Genomic DNA, 9,942 nt, shown 5'->3' on the forward strand with positions numbered 1-9,942 from the left:
CCAAGGAGAAAAACCGAGTTTCCAATATTCACATATCTCTTTATGTTTTGTGTGATCTTGGAATTAGGGTTGCTGAGAGAAACTTCTAGATATCGACATTATTTGAACATGTACATAACTCTTGTCATTAATTGTTCAAAGATATTCCTTCATACTCAAGGTGATCCCAAACCGAAATATTGAAAAGCATTTAATTATAATTTTCATAATATATGTTTTAATTACCAACAATTAAAGCATATCCTCTGGAAAATATTATTAGTTAATGTGTTATACTAGAAGTTTAATGCATATAATGAGAATATTTTCGGTTTTGGAATTTCATTGTTGTCCAAACAACCTTGGTCTATAAGTACTTGAGTTTGCATTTCTTGCGAACTATCCTAAGAGCCAGGCAAACTTCATTCTTGTTTTTTCTGGTTGAGTCGTCTATCCGGAGAGGAAAGTACCCTAATTATGTGAAATCTCTTAGGACCGGTCGTTTAAAGACATCTGTGGGATCAAGAAGCTCTACGAGTACCATTGATGGGAAACTAGATAATTGTATTGTTATTTTAGTTTTCGATTATTGATTTGATTGACTAACGGTTGTTGAAACTCTGATTGCACCTTGTTTGTTTATTCTTGAGAACCTTCTTTCTGATATAAGGGTCACCCAAACTAAATCAAAGTATCGACGGGATCTTTAGAACCATTTGTGTTAGAGCATTGCTCGGTCGAACTCGCATGCATTGCTATCTCAAAACTATAAGTCTTGATTTCTAGCCTATTTATAGATGTCTCGGACTAGGATATAGATAGTGTAGTTGAGCTTAGATCTCTCGGCATTCATCTCTTGAAGACGAAGAACTACTAAAGGGAGCTTGTGGAACTTCTTCGACAAAAGGTATGTGGAGACTTGAACTCATCTATTACTTGGAAAGTCTATTTATACTATCTCTTATATTGAGACATAACTCGTTTTATGATATAGTTTTCTCTATACACATTTGAGATTTCGAGCTGAGCATATCTCGCTTACATATTTCTCGAAATATGTGTTGGTAAGCTTTCGCTTCAACCAAGTTCTTCTTATATCATGAGAAAATTGCCGAGTAACATCTTACATGGTTTGTGTGATACAATCATTTGATGTAGGCTTGGAATGTTTCGATAAGATTATTTCAATATCTTGAAAATTGCTTTGATGCTAATAATGTGTGAAAACAACTATTGTCATTATAGAAGAATGTTTCAATGATTGAAATAAAGAGTTGAGGATGTAACCATCTTTGGATATAAGCATATATAGTATGTTCGCACATTAGTGTATAAATCCATAAACCGGGAACCAAGAGTATGCATATGTGTGTATACGAAATTGGTGAAGGAGAAAAGATAAGTATGCGTACCCGTACGCATACTGGCGGAAGTTTTCAAACCGAAAATATCTGATGAGTTTGGGAATTACAAACTCCTAAACTAGTCACCTTAAGTATGCGTACCCGTACGCATACTGGCGGAAGTTTTTGAACCGAAAATTTCTGTTGAGTTTGGAAACTTAATAAACTCAAAATCCGGTTGCTTAAGTACGCATACTCGTACGCATACTTAAGATGGTTACTTTGTCAAATCGATCAGTTCATGGACTTAAACATTTAAATCATAAGGAATGCAATCTTTGCAAACCATGGCTATAATGTTCATGATTGATTCAAGTGAATCAAACCGAGTTGGTTTCGATTGTGTTTCCTATACAAATGAACAACTTTTTAACTAGTTTCATTTGAGTCATTTGAACTAGTTATGGTTAAGATGAATAAGGTTGATATGAGAGTAAACATATGGATAACCTCGGTTAACTATTTGTGAACCAACCTGGTGTACAGGTTTAGGTACGGTTACATAAACCTAAATGAGGGTACATTTTATTTGTGTGTAACAAGCTAAGTTCGATCTAACGGTTGAAAGATATTAGCTTGGTTGAATCGGGTTTTTCATCTAACGGTGAATATTGAATGCTTTGTTACCAAGGTAACTTGGATTGGAAACCCTGATTTGAAAACTATATAAAGGAGAACTCTAGCAACTGGGAAACCTAATCCCCACACCTCTTGTGTGTTATCAGTTGCATAACTAGAGTCGATCCTCCTTTAACCTTAGGTTTCTTCTCGGGACCCTGTAGGTTAACGAATTGAAGACTTCATTGGGATTGTGAAGCCAGACCCAACTACTATCTTTATAGTTGCGTGATCTGATCTTGTTGTTTCTATCGTGTTGAGTGCAATTGAAATAATTGGCTCGAGAGTTTATATCTCTGATAGGCAAGATAGAAAAGTAATCACAAACAAACTTCGTCTCATCGTTTATGATTCCACAATAACTTGTTTCGCTAGTCGATTAAGTTTATTGTGAGGTGATTGATAATTCTAGGCTGTTCTTCGGGAATATAAGTCCGGGTTATCAATTGGTTCTTGTTCACCTTGATTTATCAAAAGACGGAACAAAAACTATTGGGTATTTCTATGGGAGACAAATTTATTCAATCCTATAGACTTTTTTGTGTGAGACATATTTTTCTATCAATTCTTCGACTTTGGGTCGTAGCAACTCTTAGTTGTAGGTGAGATCAGCTAAGAGAACTAGTGCGTAGTATCTTGCTGAGATCAGAGACGTAAGGAGCACAATTGTACCTTGAATCAGTGTGAGATTGATTAGGGTTCAACTATAGTCCAGTCCGAAGTTAATTGGTAGTAGTCTAGTGTCTGTAGCGGCTTAATAAAGTGTGGTGTTCAATCTGGACTAGGTCCCGGGGTTTTTCTGCATTTGCAGTTTCCTCATTAGCAAAATTCTGGTTTCTGTGTTATTTCTTTTCCGCATTATATTTTGTTATATAATTGAAATATCACAGGTTGTGCGTTAAGATCAATCAATTAGAATATCCAACCTTGGGTTGTTGATTTTACATTGATTGACACTTGAATATTGGTCTTTGGTATCGTTCAAGTACTTCCTCTTATATTCAATCGGGCTCGTAGATTTCTATTCGCTGATTGCGGATTGAATTAAGAGTTAGAGATATAAAACTCTTTGATATACTTTATTCTAGATTGAGTCTGACTGTCTAGTTGATTCTCTAGAAAGTGTATTGAGTAAGTCCTCTCAGATTGCCAAACGAATTATTTGGTCTGGTTGTTAGACCCCCCCGCATTTTCAATTGGTTTCAGAGCAGGCAAACACGTTAAAGACCTTACAAGTCTGTGTTTGTAGCGATCTGATATGGACAGAGGTGCTATCTCTATAAACGTACCACCAGTCTTCGATGGCTCAAATTACTTATGGTGGAAAATTGCTATGCGTGCCTTTCTTCAAGCGCGTGATTTTCAATCATGGGTTTATGTAGTTAATGGCTACGAGGCTCCCGTTGTGGCAATAGGTAATGCAAACGTTCCAAAGAACATTGGTGCCTACGATGATGCAGAGATATTTGTTGCAAAGCAAAACTCCGATGGTTTGAATGCTATCATACATGCCATTACCCCAGATCTTCAGCACCATGTGACTAAATGTACCATGTGCTTGGGATATCTTAGAAACCGTATTTGAAGGAAATACCAGTGAAAAGGAAGCTAGGCTTCAAAACCTTAATTCCGATTGGGAAAACCTTCTTATGGCAGATGAAGATCATTTGATGAGTTTAATCACAAAATGTCTGAAATTGTTAATACATCTTTTGCATTGGGTAAGAATATTCCTGAAAAGGACATTGTGATGAAAATTCTCAGATCGCTGCCACCTAGATACGATTCTAAGAAGCATGCCATCGTTGAAGGAAATAACCTTGATGCTCTCTCCAGAAATACGCCGATTGGAAAGCTAAAGATCTTTGATCATGAGCATACATCCAAAGTTGGAAAGGATGTTGCCTTCAAAGCACAAAGGAACACTAAATTACTTGACAAAAGTAAAAGTGTTTATGTTTCTGAGGATGATCTTTCTGAGACCGATTCATCAGATGAAGATCTTGACAAATCAGTCTCTATGATCACAAGACAGTTTAAGGATCTTTTATTCAATAGAATTAAACGGTTTTGAGACAAACCTATGTCATCAGTTAAACCTCATAATTGCATTCCTCCTAAAAACAGGGATGCTGACGAGGCTGATGACGAGGATATGCCTTAGTGCTTTAAGTGTAAAGGTTTTGGTCATTTTGCAAATGAATGTCTGAATCGTAAAAAATACACTGGAAATAAAGGTCTTTCTGCAAATCTTGATGAAATGTCTGATCACTATGATTCCAGTGAAGACGAAAAATCGAGTGTTGCACTTCTTTGTGAAGATATTGATTTTGATAATTGTAGCAATACATACATCAATCTTGATATCCTTCCAGAAGAAGACTCAACCAATCTGGAAGAAGAAATTAACCTTTCTGTTGGAAACTCTATTTTTGATTTTTCAGGTTCCACTTTGTGCCTAGCAGCTTGCACATCACGGGCGTCTGAATTATCTTATCCAGTGACATGTTCTTATTGTTCACTCAAGGGTCATGAACTTTAAAAATGTTTCAAGTACAAACACAAGATGAGACATGTCAAGAGACTTCAATGAAGAGAAAATCGCCTAGCAAACAAGAACTGCTGAGGTATGTAAGATGTTATCCTCTTCAAAGAAGTTGGTTTCCAAATATAGGTCAAGACCACTAGAGAAAAGAGTATGGTTTAAACAATTTGATAGATAGGGTTCTATGAATTCCTTTCAAAAAGGGTATGGTGGACAAATTGTTGTTCACCACAACACAACTTGATTGTGTTGTTTTATTGCATCTTGTCTCATGTGCCTGATCAAAAAGAGACAAGATTGTGCACACCTCAGGCTTTAAGAAAAAAAATATAGTTTTTTTCTTCTTTTTAGTTTGTTTTTTGCTTTGATTTGCAAATTTGGAATTCGTTCCTTTTCAATTGATATTGGAAGAGACTTCCCCGTGTATTCAATAAAAGAGGGTTATTCTCGTCAATTCCACTCTCTTTAGGGTCGTGAATTGAGTGTGCGTGAACCTATGTGGTTAAAAGGTTATGTAACCCTATATTCCTTTTTCCTTCTATGAAACTTTTTTCATCCTAAGACTGCCTATTGAGTTTAAATTGTGATTTCCTCTCACAAACCCATACACGTATGGAGACTCCAAGCATCATGTGTTCTAATGGAAAAGATGTTAATATGATTGTTAAGCCATCAATCATGAAGGAAAAAGAAAAATCTCTATTACCTCCAACTTTGAAAAGAAAAAGAAGGAATGTGAGGAAGCCAAAAGTTGTCCTTCAAATTCTCAGAAGTTTTCTGATGTTCTTGAAGAGTTGAAGGAAGCAAGGAAAGAGATTCAGCAAATAAAGGCTTTTGTTATGAGAACTCTCGAAATTCAGAAGGCCCTGATTTGACATCATCAGCCTAGAAGGTTTGTTGGAATTGACTCCTTTCTCCATGAACCTTATGTTCCCATGGCTGTTGACGACAAGGAGTTTGGGGACGATAAAGAATTCTTCAGAGGTCTCAATATCTAGTAAATCTTCTTTTTATGTTTTTAGAAGAATAACTAGGTTTGGAATAGCCATTATTGTGAGTACACATAGCTATGTCCAATGATTTTCATCTTCAATGTTTTTAGATTTATTTATTTAAATTATAAGTTTTTGGAAGATGATTTTTGCAATCTTAATCTTTATGATTTTATATATTGCAAACTGTTATGGGATATGTTGTTTACGTCTGTGAACCTGTGACTGTCCCATACTTGTTCAAAAGTTATCTCTATTATGTCGGTATGAATGTATTGATAGAAGATAGAATGAAGTTTTGACATTACAAAAGTTAAATCCTTTTATGTCATTGTTTTGATGGAAGAAAGGATAAAACTTTTGTTTACAAGGATTAAGTCTATTATATGTCATTGTGAAAATAGTGATGGAAAATAGAATGAATGCCTGCTTATTCCGCAGTATTGGTCGATCTCCGATCCACATTTTTGTGCATATACTGTGTTGCTCCGTAAGTTCTCTTAAGTTTGAGCATGACCAACTAAATTGATCATTCTCTTTTGGTTATTTTAGTTGTTGCTCCGTAAGTTCTCTTATGTCGAGCGTGACCAATTGAATTGATCACTTTTGTGGTTAATTTGGTTGTGTATTTCAATCAAATTAATCGTGGGTTTTCTTGTGATAAATTTGGTTGTATTTTTCGATTGAACTAACCATAGGTTCTCTTGTGGTTATTTCAATTGAATTATTTGGATTCAAATCCATGTTTTCATGTGATTTGATTCTGTCCAAAGAAATCGTTCTTTTCTTGTGAAAGTAAGGTCGCCTTTGTTGTTCCTTCGGGGATGAGATTATATGAGGGAGAGTTCATATTGAACTTGTGCTTAATTGCCAAATCTTTGTGGGGAGTGCGGCTATGGAATATTGGGGGTTATCTTGTATCTTTATTAACTCCTTGATGAATGCACTTAGCTTCGGCTTTATGATGGCATCTAAATAAGATGGTATGGTGTTCTCTTGAAGTATCTCCATGGAAATTTCATGAGGATCCCACTAGTTTTCGTACCTTTGCCAATTTATATTGACAAAAAGGGGGAGAATTAATGTGTAGTGTGATACTACAAATACATATGGTTTACGGATCATTATGTAATGGGGAGTGGTTTTCATGTTGAGATAAAGTATTGACTAAGGGGAGTGATGAATATCATCATAGTATTGTTGTCAAGGTTGTGATACAATTGGACTTTGATGTTGTGTAATAATATTATGACGCTGTATAAAAATGATTGAGAGCATTTTGTTTTCTCATTGTTATATCTACGGATCTTCAACAACTATGATGTTGAACTTACAACCTTTAGGATCATGGAGTACTTGAAAGTGACGAAGATTTCGAGTCGTGTTGAAGATGACAAGGAGATCAAGCATGTGGATGGGAAGCTACAATTTTTATCTATTTTGTAATCCATATGTATTGACAGTTTTGTCACTAAAATTGACAAAGGGGGAGACTGTTAGAGCATTACTCGGTCGAACTCGCATGTGTTTCTATATCAAGCATGTTTGTCAATGTTAATGATCAAAACTATAAGTCTTGATTTCTATCCTATTTTATAGATGTCTCGAACTAGGATATAGATAATGTAGTTGAGCTTAGATCTCTCGGAGTTCATCTCTTGAAGACGAACAACTACTAAGGGGAGCTTGTGGAACTTCTTCGACAAAAGGTATGTGGAGACTTGAACTCATCTATGACTTGGAAAGTCTATTTCTACTATCTCTTATATTGAGACATAAGTCGTGTTACGATATATTTTTCTCTATACACATTTGAGATTTCGAGCTGAATATATCTCGCTTACATATTTCTCGAAATATGTGTTAGTAAGCTTTCGCTTCAACCAAGTTTTTCTTATATCATGAGAAAATTGCCGAGTAACATCTTACGTGGTTTGTGTGATACAATCATTTGATGTAGGCTTGGAATGTTTCGATAATGATTATTTCAATATCTTGAAGATTGCTTTGATGCTAATAGTGTGTGAAAACGGCTATTGTCATTATAGAAGAATGTTTCAATGATTGAAATAAAGAGTTGAGGATGTAACCATTTTTAGATATAAGCATATATAGTGTGTTCGCACATTAGTGTATAAATCCATAACCCGGGAACCAAGAGTATGCATATGTGTGTATACGAAATTGGTGAAGGAGACAAGATAAGTATGCGTACCCGTACGCATACTGGCGAAAGTTTTTGAACCGAAAATTTCTGCTGAGTTTGGAAACTTAACAAACTCAAAATCCGGTTGCTTAAGTACGCATACCCATACGCATACTTAAGCTGGTTACTTTGTCAAATCGGTCAGTTCATGGATTTAAACATTTAAATACCATAAGGAATACAATCTTTGCAAACCGTGGCTATAATGTTCATGATTGATTCAAGTGAATCAAACCAATTTGGTTTCGATTGTGTTTTCTATACAATTGAACAACTCTTTGACTAGTTTCATTTGAACTAGTTATGGCTAAGATGAATAAGGTTGATATGAGAGTAATCATATGGCTAACCTCGGTTAACTATTTGTGAACCAACCTGGTGTACACGTTTAGGTACGGTTACATAAACCTAAATGAGGGTACATTTTATTTGTGTATATGATAGACGCATTTATGTGTCTAATATGCCTCATTTGTATGGATTGTTAGTGCTCGATTTTGTATTTATTATGTTATTTTATGTCTTTGTAGGAAATTTTAGAGAAGTAAGTCCTTGCGGCGAAATGGGCTCGAAAAGTAGTGTTTTACACCCCATGACAAAGTACTAAAGGCACCGCAGAAATGCACCGGAAGCACCCCAGAAAAATTACTAAAGACACCCCAAGGGACATGTGTTATTCGAACTCCAGCAGCGGATAAGGGGCGACCACTGGATAAGGGGTGTCCTTCTTCTCAAATTCAAATTTCAGTGTTGGCGGGATTTTTTTTTTCTTTCCTGGCAGATTTCAATCGGATATTTGGAGGGGTTCGAGGTAGACTAAACCTCTGATTCTTGTTGGGTAGACGTGATATGGATATGGGAAGCTATTTTGGTTGTTGGAATCGATCCAGTTGGGCTTGATTCTCGGTTTAAAGAAATCAGGGAATACGTGGTTGAGAAAAGATACTCGGGATTGTGTCGATGTTGTATGGAAGATGGCATGCGTTTGCAACGTCTTGACACATTCCTTGATGATCTGGGAGCATGTTTGGAGCGTGTAAACACTGGTTGACAGCGTGAGTAGGCAAGAAAGGAAAGAAAACAATCCGAGAATATTTTCTCTTTACTGCCGAGTCATGGGAAATATTTTGAAGTTATGGAGAGATTCGAGGGCCCTGTTGAGTATAAATAAGTTTCTCCAGGTACAAGGAAGGGGGGTCGAGAGTTTTGGGAGCTAGGGAGAGCTAGGGAAGACGAAATCAGAGTTTAACAAAACTCTATTTCTGCTGCTGCATGAAGATGAACACGAAGAACAATAGACTGTAAGAGACTGTCGTTCTTCAACAAGGACAACGACAGTGGAGTGTGGGTCGTAGTTTCCCAAAGACTACAGCATTTCATATGTATCGTTCTTTGTAACGGATTATGCAACGATTATAAACGTTGCAAACACCCGATTAACACCATTTTCTCTTCTTCTTTTCATTGTAAACACCATTTGAGCAATAAATAAATATTTTGAGCGTGTTTTTATCATGATGAGCTAAACCCAACACTGGGACGACGGAGGAGGGTGAATTTCATACACGGGTAAATTTATTTTATTCTTTTTTTATGACTTTTGCATTAATTTAAAATTGAAATATGATTTGAATTAATTGGTTGTTATTTAATTTGATGATGTATGCTTAGCTTAGGTGTTTTGATACATCATGCTTAGGATTTACAATCAATGTTTTAAGAATCTATCTTGGCAAAATCAGAGTCCATGTTAATTTTATTGAGTTTTAATTGTCAAAGAATATATGAATGAACCTTGTGTAGTGAATTCATCCAAATCCTTAGTCCTAGTACCTCTCACCCATTGTTAATATTTTTGTATATATAATTTTATCAAATCTTTAAATTTAATCTTCACAAGTCCGAGAGTTTGAACCTCATTACTACAACATCATTTAAAAATATCATCACATTTTGGCGCCGCCGACGCGGATTTGTGCTTAGGTAGAATTTTTAGGTTTTTATTATTTTTATTATTCCATTTGTTCTTTTTACGTCTCTTTGGTTGTGTCTTTGTATTACAGGTTTGAAGTTGGATACTAAAGACCTTGGAATCAAAGCTTAAAGCTAAAAGATAAGGAAAAAAGACAAAGCAAAAAAATAAAGAAAAAAGAGAGAAAAAAGAGAGAGAGAGAGAATTATTATTATTTTTTTTTTTAA

Source organism: Papaver somniferum, chromosome 5 (assembly GCF_003573695.1).
Source record: "Papaver somniferum cultivar HN1 chromosome 5, ASM357369v1, whole genome shotgun sequence".
Taxonomy (NCBI): domain Eukaryota; kingdom Viridiplantae; phylum Streptophyta; class Magnoliopsida; order Ranunculales; family Papaveraceae; genus Papaver; species Papaver somniferum.